The 13,239-nt window shown below is 41.0% G+C and overlaps 1 protein-coding gene across 13 annotated transcripts in view; it reads left to right on the top strand.

The window, feature by feature from the left end:
* Positions 1 to 1,261: 1,261 nt before the first annotated feature.
* The window catches only part of KLF12 (KLF transcription factor 12), a 405,368-nt gene continuing 393,390 nt past the window's right edge, over positions 1,262 to 13,239 (top strand). For 5 of the 13 annotated variants that reach the window (XM_045509132.2, XM_074378319.1, XM_045509135.2 and 2 more), the window contains exon 1: positions 1,265 to 1,651. The gene's annotated coding sequence lies outside the window, so the exon portion shown is untranslated. Of the gene's footprint in view, positions 1,652 to 1,678; positions 1,909 to 13,239 lie in introns of those variants that run through there. The other 8 variants (XM_074378321.1, XM_074378322.1, XM_074378323.1 and 5 more) reach the window with 4 other exon arrangements.

The raw sequence follows: 13,239 nt of genomic DNA, 5'->3' as shown, positions 1-13,239 counted from the left end.
CCCCGCCCCCGCCGACCCTCCCTCGCCGCGCTGACCCCGCGCCCTCCGAGCCGCCGCGGGAACGCTGGGCCGCGCTGGCTGCCTCCTCTCCCTCCCGCCCCAGAATCTCGCCGATCCACTCCCCCGGCCGCGGAGGCGGGGCGGGTAGGGCTGCCGGGGAGGGCGTCCCGGACTCGGCTCCCGGCCGCCCGCTTCTGGGGGCTCCCTCCTGGGGCACAGGGCCGGGGCGGTGGGGGCTGGACTCCACTCCCGGCGCTCCTTGGCCGGGGTCTGCAGCTCTCGCTTCCTGACCCTCCCGCAAGTTCGCTCCCTGCCTAAATGACGAGCGCGGGCGGGCGCCCCTTCTCCTGAGGCTCCGGAGCAAGGCGCTCGGCTCCGCTTCGCCCCCATTCATCCCGCCAAGGTGAAGCGCAGGGAGGGAGGACGCCCCCACCTCGCCCGCAACGTGCGTCGCTCCAGAATCCAAACAATGATTCCTCCGCGTTCCCCGCCCAGCCCTCCGCGGGCCCCACCCTCGCGCGCACCCCCGCGCCCAGGGCACCGCCCGCCCGGGTTGCCCCGGCTGGGACCCCATTGTTGCCCGGCGCCCGGGGGCGGTCCCCGCGAGCGGCAGCGCGCTGGCCCTGCAGCCTTGCCCAGCCGCCGGGGCCGGCTCCGCCCACACCTTTCCAAGTTAGCTGGTGGGTGAGCCGCGGGGACCGCTCGGGCCCCCGGCCCCCTCCCAGCGCGCTTCCACCCGGGCGGGAGGGGAGGGGAGGGAAGAGGAGAGGAGGGGGCTGGGGGTGGTGAGGGGGCTGGGGGTGGTGAGCGGGCTCCGCGCTTTATTTGTCTCCGAATTCTCTTCTTAAGGCTGCCTAGCGCGCTGTGTCACAAAAGAGGGGACTTTCTCGCGGCTCCGCACGAGTCCTCTCCCGGGGAGTTGAAATCGGGGGTTCCTCCTGCCGCGTGGCCCCACGGACCCCCCTCGCCCTGCGGCTCCCCAAGCGGCGTTGGCCATGTGTAGGTTATTTTGGGTGCCGCAGCAAGGTGGTGCAGGTGATCTGGAAGCGCAACCGAAGCCGATGCCGGAGCGGGTGGGGCGGGGGCAGGGGTGGGGCGGGGTGGGGCGGGGTGGAGGCTCCGCGGACCCACCCCCCAGCTGGCGGCCCGGGCGGCGAGGCGAGGGCCGGGCAGTGGGTGTTGCCTTCTACCTCTGCGAGCGGGGAGGGGTTAGTTTCCCACAGGGGATTTCAACCATCACACTCAGAGCCCGCCTCCTAATCCTCGGGCGGAGCGGCTCGGGGGCCCCATTTTATGGCAATAAAGCGACTTAGCGCCTGCTGAGCGAGCCCCTCCCCGCCGCCGCCCCCGCCCTCGGCCCCACCCCGGGGCTCGCCCGCAGCGGCGGGGCTTTGTTTCTGGGGAGGAGGACCCAGAGCTCTTTTGTTTGGGGGTTCGGTGTTTTCACCCCCCCACCCCACCCCCCACGCCTCTCCGGTTTCCTGAGCTGCGGGCTGCAAGGGAGGAGAAGCGGCGTCTTGCAACCCCCTCGGCTGGGCCCCGGGGTAATTCGATGCGGGCCTGGCGAGGCTCCCCACGCTAGACCCGGGCTCGCGTCTCGGCAGCCTCCACCCACCGGCCCACCCTACATTTAGCGCATCATGTGATCCGGGTAAGTCATTTGCAAGTACAACAGTTCCCTGGGTTGCCCCCCATTCATTTCCTGAGAACTGCAGAGAGCAGCTGAGAGGCTCTGCCTGTGCGTGTGCGAGTGTGAGTGTGCGCGGGTGACGCCGTGTGTATGTGTGTGTGTGTGCGCGAGAGTGAGTGTGTGCGCGCGCGCGTGTGAGAGCGAGAGAAAGGGAGAGAGAGGGGGACTCTGTGTGAGGGAAAGAAAACAATTTCTCCTGCTCTGCAGCTTCTGTTCAGGTCTGTGCCGATTCCGTTTCTTATCAAAATAAACAACCCCCTCCTCTTTTTTTTTTTTTTTTTTGCCATCCCAAATCAGACCGTATTCTCTTAACATGTTTTATTTTCCTTCTGTCATCTGCTCAAGTTAAATCATTTTGGTTGGTCTGTGTTCTTAAAGGGGGAAAGTGTTGGGAAGCGGGAGGGGGCCGAGGGAGGGCGATGCTATCGCAAAGCAAGTAGCGCCGGTTGGATTCGTGGAGACGAAAGAAGGAGGTTTCTTTCCCCCCCACCCCAATTTTTTTTTAAAAGAACTTACCAAGTAACGTGAATTAGGCAAATGTTTTTCTACCCCTAGTGGAATTGTTGATTGCAGTGTTTGCCTGACAGTTGCCAAGGATGAGAAATAAATCATCAGGGCTGAATTGGGGCGGGGGGCGGTTGTCGAAGTAGTTTGCCCCCAGGAATAGAGCGAGTTGGGTGAAGAATTGCCGCACCGGGGCCGTGTGGGCTGTGGGTGTGCACTGGAGAGAGTGGAGGGGAAGGGGTTAAGGCGGAGATGACACTGCTGGCATGAATAGTGGTCCTGGTGCTACATTCATTATTGTCTCTGGTCGTAATGATGTGTAACTGTCACTCGCTACAGTGCCGGGTCCAGGGAAGTAGCCAGGGGCTGGCCCGTGGCTGTTATTTTCAATTACGGGGGACCTGGCCGGAGTTGACAAGGGGCAACTTTGCAGGGCCAGCCGGGCCGGGAAGCCCGCGGAGCCGGCCTGGGAGCCACTTCTTGCCTTAGAAGCTCGTTCCGAGGACTCGGACTTGACCTCCGCGACATTAGTTGGTGTTCGTGTTAGATGCTCCCCCACAGGGAGAATCAATCCTGCTTTTGTTGGGTGGAGAACTGCCTATTAGAACTTTGAAAACTTTTATCTTTGGGGAAAAGGGTGGGGTGCACTCAACAGTTCTGTTTCGAAGTGCATTTGAGGCAAATACTTGGAAAAAGTACCAATTCCTTTGTTTTATGCCCTGCAGCTTCCCAACCCCCTTCACCCTGCGCTTTGAGTTTTGCATACTTTAATAGTAATAGCCTTAATTCAGCTGATAAAAGCTGACTGTGTTGAGTTAAAGAGTATTAGTACAACGGAATGTGTAATCTGGATAAACAGTTTGTGTGGTTAATATTGTCAGCTCTAATTTAACTGTACAGATGGTTTAAGTATCGTTCTATGTGGATTGTTTTAAGCAATTCCACTAGCTAATAGAATTCTCGGCCGATCACTCGGATATTTTATTTTAAATCAGCATTAATATCCCCTCAGTTTCCCTGTGACACCAGGGAGAGGAGCAGCTCTATTTACATTTAGTGCATGTGCTTCTAGTGGCTTCGGTAGACATCTGCCAATCAAGTACACGTCATTCTGCAAATCCACCTAGACGCCTCCATGCCCTTTTCTTACTGGAGGATAGAGTTGTTTAGATAAGTAAATGCTTTGAAATAAATGTAGTGGCTTTTTACAGGCAGCAGCTTGTGATAGGGATAGGAGTGGTCACTTTGAAGGGTGGGTGTATTCCACCTTCTAAGAAATACTCTTTGGAATTGGCTTTTAATAAAAACAGTGACCCCCTCACCTAAAAAAAAAAAAAAAAAAAAAAGAAAGCCTGGTTGTACTATTTGCAGACCTCATTCACACGTCGTTTACATTTTTTAAAAAACCACATAGAAATTGGTTATGATAAAGGGGTATACTTTTAGGCTAGAAAATGTTTAACTTTAGAAGCTTAGTAGAAAATAGGATGTTGAAGGACAAACATTCGGTTGCATAAGTTATATCTTTATCGCTGCAGCCTGGTCAGTCTGGAGACTAGCTTGAGTCTATTAAGCTCCTTTGAGGTGGAGAAGAGAGCGTTTTGAGCATGCAAGAATTGGCAAAAATTTGTAATATGCTTATGAAACAGGTTTATTATTTTACCTTCTAATTCGTAACTATTACAAAATATACTTCAGTTGGTAAAAGTTGGGATGTTTTCACATACAGTTTTAATAATTTATGAGCTAAAACTGTAATACAGTCCTTGAGGGGTTTCTGTTTTTTGAAGTGTTTCATTTATTTATCTATTACCTAGTAATGCATATTTGAAAGAACCTTCTGTTAGCTAAACTTTATTTTGGAAAGCTTTGAATTACTATTTACTGAATGAAAATTGTTGTGCTAATGGGCCCTTAATATTTCTTTTTTCCTCCAGAAACTTTTTTCCTCAACTGAATGTCATTTGGGAGAAAACTGGTCCTAGTATCACATTTGAGACCTTGACCTTAGCAAGTCTTGGCTGGTGGTTGTTTACTACAGCTGCAGCCTATGTGTGTGCAGAAAGGGAGGCACCGCAAACACTGGCGCGTGCTCTCTCCCCAGGCCAAGGGAAAAACAAATCAGGATGCTTGAGCTGAAGAGCACCCATCAGGCTCGTAATAGGGTTAGTGTTCTGGTCATTTAAAAAATATATGTTCCTCAGGGACTACTTACCGGCCTCCCGTGAAAGGTAAACACGAACTTCAGTAGGTTCAGAGTGAGTTTTAGATGTTACATCATGAAGCAGGCTGTTAACAACTTAATGAAATAATTTGGTGTTAAATGTAGGTGTGTTTTTTCTATCTCTGCAAAGATGACAGACATGCTTAGTCTTCTAGGCCTATGTGAGGGCATTTTGAACTCCAGCCAGTGTTGGTTAATCTAGGGTACTGAGTATGTCCAGCGAGATGATATTGTTAACTAGTAACATATAAACATATATTATAATATATAAACATATGTTATAAACATACAATATATGAGCATATAAATGTCTTGAACATTTATTTTCACCATTGTACAAAATGGAAAGTGTGGGATTTCATATTTCTTCGAATTAACATGAGACTACCCACATTATCTTAGGGGTGTCAAATGGTTTTTTTTCTTGGTATCATGAGATTTAATCCTCTTAGTGTCAACTTCATAAATCTAGCTGTAGATGGTCTGTGTATTAATACAAAATAGTTTGTAGTCTACAAAACTGGAAATGGCACAAACTCATTTGAAAAGTTACTCTCTTTTTTTTTTTGGATAAATTAAGTTTCCTTGTACTTCCATGTTAATTAACGAACAAGAGCTAAAACCCCAGTTTTGTTCAGAATTGACATTGCGGTTATCTTTTTCTTTTAGAGAACAACTTTCATTTTTGTAAATAATTACTAAAGTAGATTGCAGTTGCTTACCTTTATCATTTCCATTTTGAAAATACCATATGGTACTGGAGTGGAAATATCTGTATTTTTGCCCAGTGTTCGTTTATTTCCCGTTTTAAAATTCATGTTTATTTTTCAGCCTACAAATTATGCACGACTTTCGGTCTTAAGTATGTACAAAATGTAAGGGTAAAAATATTAAAATTAAATCACTGGCAACACCCTATAACCACAGCCTTAACTCATCCACCACAACCAGGGCTCCCAAAATCAAAATGCACATAAACAGCTGGGCCTTGCCCTGTGCCCAGAAGGTCAACAGCCTTAGGCTCTGTGAGACCAGCTTGGTTTCTAGATCCTAAGCCCTTCCAGAGAACTATCAGACTTCAGCCAGCCAGAATTCATTGTCAGGGCCTAGAGCAGCCACACCCCATCTGATGTCAGCTTTGGAGTTCTTGCGGTAGGGAACACATGCTGTGGATTAAATGGTTACTTTCTCTATATATTCTCAGTAATTATGTTACAAAAGGATTTTTCGGTTTTGGGTGTTTATTGTCATAAAAGTGGCTACTTGAGTACTCCTGTTGCTCTGTAAAAATCTGTTTTGGTCTGGCAGTAGATTACAGGATATTCACTTAAAGAATTCTTGCTCTGGGATGGTCTTTCTGTTTTGTTTTTTTTTTCTTCACGTCAAAGTCATACTTTTTTGTTGCTAATTTTATAGTATATATTTTTGAATAGTTATTAGAAGCACAAAAATTGGACCGGCCCAAACAGTATTGCTTTTTTAGGTGCAGATGGAGTAGCAGAAAGCCCTTGCTGCTGTATTGCTGTGTGGAGGATGAGGGGAAAAAAAATTACAGGGCTTTGGGATAGTTTTCCCACCCCCATCAGAGGCGATAAAAGCCGCTACTATTACAGCTTATTGGCCTCCACGTCAGGAATTGTGTTTCAGGTGCTATATGCACCATGCTTCACAGTATGTATGGCTTTTCACAATAATTGCTGTTACGATGTGTATGTATATACTATATATATATATATATATATATATATATATATATATATATATATATATATTTGCTATTTTTAGATAAGTACATATATATAGACATAGTATTTATACTTAAAATGTGAGCTTTTATATTCTCCAGTTACATGTACCCCATACATGCACGATATACATTTATGACCACGAATTGTAGTAGAAAGCCCCCTTCCCACTTGCATAAAAAAGGGGAAACACAAAGTTTGTTTTTTCAAATTCTGTGTTTAGTAGTACAATTCTCACTTTAGTTTAACAGGCAAACTTATAACAAAACATGAAAACAACCCTGCCTCAAAGAAAACAAACCCACAAACCTAAATAACAACCAAGATAAATGATTGTAAAAAATGAAGTAAATAACTTAAAAAAAAGAAAGAAAGAAAGAAAAAAAACGTTTCATTTCATAGTCCGGTGTCTGCTAAGATTATACATCCTGAAATGAGGACTGATTTACGTGGCAGAGATATTGCAGTTTGAGTCAAGCTCTCTTGCTTACTAACTCTGGGTGACCTTGGTTAAATTTCTCAACCCCTCCGAGTCTGTAAAATGGGAAAAATAATAAGCAGTTTACAGGGCTGTGGTGAGGGTAAGATGAGATAATGTAGGTAAAAATCCCTTTGTAAAACTATAAAATACTGGGGAGGCAACTATTTGACAGGAAAACCACTCCCTCCCCCCACCCTCCACCCCCTGTGCTGAAAGGGATGAACTTTCCAGCCTCTCAAAGTGAGCATATAAATTACACTTATGGAGAAGGAATTTCCGAGTGTGGGTAGAAAACTTCTGGCAGTCAAAGGTCATGAATTCCATTCCTGTCTCACCAGAGATTTGCTCTATGACCTTGAGAAAGTCACTCTTAAAGTTTCTATGTAGCTGCTATAAAAGTTACTATTAACATTTATATAATGCAGGTGAAGTTATTTGAGCTTTTCAAAAGAAAAATGCATGAAAATTCAGTTTCCATGATCATTTACAGAAAATAGAAAATTAAAATCAACAGGGATTATTTAGAGATTATAAACTTCCAGGCTACTTCTCCAGTGAGTCAACTGAAACGTCTATCAACTGGTCATTAAAAAGGGCCCTTAATTTTTTTTTTAATGGAATCATTAAATTTGTGCTGTTGTACTATAATTTAGAAAAACTTAAAGAACTTCAAATCCCTAGTTAAGCCAAGGTACTGTTGATTAAGCTATGTCTGACTTGTGGCTTTAGTCTCTTGGTTAGACTCGAAGATTGTTGTGGCACAACACGTGCACAATAAAGAAAGATGTTGGATGTCAGTAGATGATGGAGATCTTAAATGGGTATTTGAAAATTTGTTGCATGTGTTTAATTTATATGCACATATTTCTCTGCCATGTACAATATTTTAAACACATATTTTTGAGAAAATTAAGAATAATATTTACATAATTTCTCCCCAGCTACATTTTCTCCAGTTAAGAAACAGATGCAATTTTTTATCGCAAACTGCACACTCAATTCGTCCAAGAACAAAGAAACAAACTCAAACTAATTGATCAGTATAGCTCTGTGTCACACGTGTGACTGGCCTACCTCTTGCTCATGCTACAACTCTCGCTGTAATCATCACTTTCTGTGGACTCTTAATCACCCCCTGCTTTAAGAATGCACTAGGTTCCAGTCTGGACTGCGTGGACCCACAGCGCGTCATATTCATTCTGTATAATTGCTTGTTGATTTGCTTTGTCCCCTCCCAATAATAAGCCCCTTGAGAGCAGGAAGTGAATCTTCGTAGTTACTTTCCTGGCTTGTAACACAGTCCCTAACATAGTGACTGATCATATGGTGCTAAAATACTTACTGAAAGAACAAATTATTGACTGCAGTCCATATGACTGTCTTTTCAGTAGCAAAATGCCAATATCATGGTCATTTCCTACCTAAGTCTTTTCATTTCTAGTAAATATATTCAACTCTACTAGCCATTCCACAAGTCACTACATTTTCTGAATTTTTTTTTTTTCTCCTTGCAAACTGAAGCCTTGTAGTGGAGTTAAATAGTGCTGGATTGGAAACCTTAAACTCCCCAGTTTTTAGGTAACTGGGTAAGTTGGTTCTCCAAGTCTTAGTTTACTCATTGATAAATAAAAACAAAAACACGAACACATAACGTCAACATTGCAGGATGTTTTTGAGGATTAAAAATGTCGTAATGCTGGCAAAGCATCCAGTAGTATGTATTTAGTGCTCAGAGGTACAAATTTGCAGTTATAAGATAAATAAATACTAGAGGTGTAATGTAAAACCCGATAAATATAATTAACACTGCTGTATGTTACATATGAAAGTTGTTAAGAATCATCGTATATTTCTGTATCTATGAAATGATGTTTGCTAAAGTTATTGTCATCATTTCATGATTTATGTAAGTCAAATCTTTACGCTATATACTTTAAACTTACGTAGTGCTGTTTATCAATTATATCTCAATGAAACTGGAAGAAAACAAATTTAGCCTCTTCCAGTATATTGATGTCTCTCTTAAAAGAAGCCATTAGAATGAATAGTAACAATAAAACAAAATAAAACTACTTTTTATTGTTCAGCTACTATAATACAGATATTAGGCACTGTGCTTTTCATGGGTTAGCTTATTTAGTTTAATATGTACTCCTTAGGAAACAGGCAGGTATAGATGACTTTCAGATAATTCATACTTTGAATACTATGTGTGGAGACCCCTAAAGTACCTTTAAGTACTGGATTTTGACTTAGGAACATCAGTTCATGAATGCATTTTTTTTTTATTAGCTCTTGTGAGATGGTGCTGTCTGCCAAGTAACAGCCCGCACACCCCCACATGACTTTGCCATTTTTTATAATTTCAAAAATTATTTGAAAATTTTACAGCTTTTTGCCTTTCTTTAACAAACTAAGTAGAAAAAGGGGAGAATGAAAGCTCTGCTTCTGTTTTGACAAACAGGGTTTATTACACAGTTGAGACAAATCATTAGGTGTGCTGAAAATTGGTCATTCTTTATTCAAAGTGCTTAATGGAGGTAAACTGATAAATTTATAAAAAAAAATAAGATTACAGAAAATACAAAATGCTCTCCATCTATTTTTTTTCCTCTATCTATTTTTAATGACACGACTTAATAGATTGTATGTAATTACAGATCTGGTATTACTTCTTTTGTCCCTGAGAATGGGTGTCCTTTAGAATATGTGAGTCTGGTCCCTTGACTTACACACAGTTGAATTTTGTATGAATTTTCAGGAGTGCATTATATATTAAAAATATGAGATTCTTTTTCTTAAGTATTCATTGAGTATATGTGTATGATATTAGGGTTTCTGTTTTGTAAACGTGGAAACTGATTTTCACTAAGTAAGTCATCATAGTCAATAGGCAGTTGGCATTAAAGCAGAGATTTGAAGACCAGAAAACCTTTGAGCTTTCCTCTGTAGTCCTCTCACCTCCCTTCAGCATTAAATATAATATTCTAGTTAGTCTTGTTGTAGAGCAGAGCAAAAAAAAAAAAAAAAGGGAGTATTACACAAATAAATATTGTCTTTAGAGGCTCTTTTATTTCATTTGTAGATTATATTGATATATATTTACTGGAATACATTTACTAGAATATTTACTTCAATACAGAAGCCAATTCTGTGTTTGCTGCTGTATGTACTAAAACAAATTGAGAGACTTAATCCAAAAAATTATTTTAGGAGGCAACTGCTACAGGATGTTCCATAATGTTAACAGTAGACCCCTGAAGCCTGGCTAGTCCGCATTCTACTTGATAAAGCTACGAAAGTTAGAGGCATAATAAAAGTAATAAAAACATATTATCTGTATTAAAAATGCCTTGCTTACTCATTTGACTTAGGCTTACTTAGCTCCTGCTGTGTATCTGGAATTGTATGTGAAAATGGGTAGGACTTTGAGCTGAAAATCAAGTAAGGGAGGTAAGACTTAGGTGGAAAATTATAATTCAGAGTAATTTGTGATAAACAGATCAAGTGCTATAAGTTACTTAAATAGAATGCATAGGAGAAAAATTGCTTCTATCTGGGAAGTCAGAGATTTGAGGGTTTTACTGGACATGTGGCAAAAATCCCTCATGGAAAAAGTTTTACTTTTTATAGGAAAGAAAAAGCAAACCTGCAAGCAGAAGAAAGCAAATTAAAAACAGATATTTGGGCAACTGTGGTGATTTCACACCTCCTTTGTGTTATCTTTTAGAGCTGATGGCTTTATGGTGTTTTGGCAAACTTCTGTCATTTGCTCTATCACCAGAAAATTTTCTTTTCCAAAAATAGATCCTGGGATGTACTTGGGCAGTAGAAGCTTTATTTGGATAAACAAAAATAACAATGTCGGTTGAGTAATAAAATTTTAAAAATGCGCTTTATATTAAGGTAGTATCTGATGAAATTTTAAAGATACTGCTAAAGAGGTTTGATATATGATATTTTATTTGTAAGTGAAGGGAATTTTAGCCTTGGCCAAAAGCCTTAACATATAGAGATAAGATTTTTTTTTTTTTACATTAAGAACAATGGAGGGAAAAACTTGCAAATTGATCAGTTTTATAGGTCAGCGTCGGTTGTAATTTATCAGATGTGTTGCTTGAAGGGATATGCAGAAGGGAACTTTACATTAAAGTGGTTGAATGGTTAGGGTGACACCTTCGGAAAGTGCATTAGCTTTTCTGCTGTAGGTATAAATACAGGACACTTAAACACAAAATATTTCATTTTGAGAGATTATATAACAAGAAACAAATGAACTCTTAATGAGTCTATAAAGAGCATCGATGGAATTTTTATTGTGCCTTGAGCTTTCTATTGAGTATATTGGGACTATACCAAGGCTCAAGGCTGCAGCAGCTGTGTGTTTTATGTATAAATAGCTTTGTGATTAAGACAGTTTAGAATACTTAAGTATGGAGTGGTGAAAAAATCACTTAGTGCTTGGTAGTTTACAGAGTGGTTTTAGTTTCATCCAGACAGCCCTGTAAGGTAGATTGGATACAGTTAAGATAAGAGGACTAGAAGGTAGGTGAGTCAAAACTAGAACCTTGGTTTCCAACACCAGTAAAATAATTTTTTCCCCCATTTCATTCCACTGCTGTCTTCCTAACTTTCATTGTCTTACTAAGCCAATATTTTGAAAGACCACATCGCACAAAAAAGTGCCACTGTCTAGTGTCTAGATTAGATGAGCTGTTCTGTGAGTATTGGGTGAATTCTTACCTCCTAACAAACATACTTTAAAGGGGCATGGAAAACCCCATAAATAACAGCTCAGAGAGATCAACCCAATTAATCCTGGAAGAGACTGAAATTGGAGGCATCTGTACTATTTGAAGAAAATTGGGGGGATGGTTTATCACTTACCACATGCCAGGGTTTATACTAGGTGCTGAGAATACAAAGATGCATACAACATTGCTTTGTCCTAATATGTAGGCAGATTGGGGAAAAAGCACCATAGCTAGGCCCAGAGGAGGGGCCGTGCTAGTGAATTCTCCTTTGGCTTACCATCTTCATGTAGATCTTTAGTACCTAAAAATAATACCCTAGATGTTTTTAGATTTGTTTTACTCTCTTTGAAGTACTTTTCATCTAATTGGAAAACCTTTTTCATTTAAACACGTGCTTTTCTAAATTTTGTCTCTTTCAAAAAATGTAGATCGCACATTTGTTGTACATAAAATATGTGTGTTGCTTTTAAAGGTATTATCTAATGTTTACAGCCAGCTCAAAGCTAGATATTTATAGTATTTAAATGTGAATTGGTTGTTGCTTTTATGACTTAGTTTTTCAAAGGAACTCAACTTAAGATCTGTTGGAAATAAGCTTTGTTTTGCAGAAACTCACTTCTTGGGGAGTGTTTACAAATATCTCTCCAATAAAAGTAGGTACATGTGTGTGGAGACTTTAAACTTCATTTTATGATGATCTCCGTTCTCTCTTTTTAGTTAGCTTCTGTCCTCCTCTAGCCAACGATAGCGTTATATTCCCCCATAACCCATGTTATCAGAACTATTACGTGTCCTTTCATATTTTTCTCCATATCCTTAAGTGTTATAAACACATATACGCTTGAGGTTTTTGATCACTGCTTACAAAAATGGAATTATTTTTTGGAGACTCTTTTTCTTTTTTCCTTCAGTATTGCCTACAGGAAACCCTTCCACTTACCTGCAACAACTCTTAATCCATTAAAAAACAAAACAAAACACCAAACAATGATGTAATATTCCAGGGTATGGTTCTTTCATATTCTGTTTAATCATTAACTTACTGGTGGGCAATACTTAGTTTCCAGTTTTTGTCACTAACGCCAGTATTGTGATAAATATCTTTATATGACAGACCTATGAGATGGATTCCCAGGGTGGGATTACTGATTCAAACTGTTGCCACATTGCTTTGAAAAAGGCTATGACAGTTCACCATTTTTACCAGCAATGCAGGCAAATACCGTTTCTCTGGAACTGCATCAGCAATAGTTGACCCTTTTCTAGTCTGATAGTTGTGTAGTGGTATCTCATTGTTACTTTACTTACTTATTTTTTTCATTGTTACTTTAATTATTATTTCCTGATTGCTAGTTACCTGGAACATCTTTTTCTCTGTTTGTAGGCAAATTATTCTTTTAAGAGTTGCCCTTTGTTCATTTTTTTATTTGGTTATTATCCTTTTGTGGGAATTCTTTATATATTATAGCTATTAACCATTTGTCTGATATCTGCATTGCAAATAATTTTTTCAAAAACTTGTTTTTTGTCTCGTCTAAGAAACATTTTGATATATAACATTTTAAATTTTAATATAATCAATCATTTGGTTTTCTCTGGTCTCTTTTTGTTTGTTTTTGTTTTTAGTTTTTTTTTTTAAAGACTTTCTCTATTGATCGCGTATACGTAGGTTGAATTTTTCTTTCCACTTTGAGCTTCTGCTTAGTCTATTTGGAGTTTTTAGTTGTATATGGTGTAAGAGAGGAGAGGGAGTCCACTTTTACTTACTTTCAGATGCATATCCAGTCCATTGTATCAGCACTATTTTTAAGATAATGTATCTTTTTCCCAGTTAAGTATAA

Source organism: Camelus bactrianus, chromosome 14 (genome assembly GCF_048773025.1).
Source record: "Camelus bactrianus isolate YW-2024 breed Bactrian camel chromosome 14, ASM4877302v1, whole genome shotgun sequence".
Taxonomy (NCBI): domain Eukaryota; kingdom Metazoa; phylum Chordata; class Mammalia; order Artiodactyla; family Camelidae; genus Camelus; species Camelus bactrianus.
This window is presented reverse-complemented; position numbering and strand designations above follow the sequence as displayed.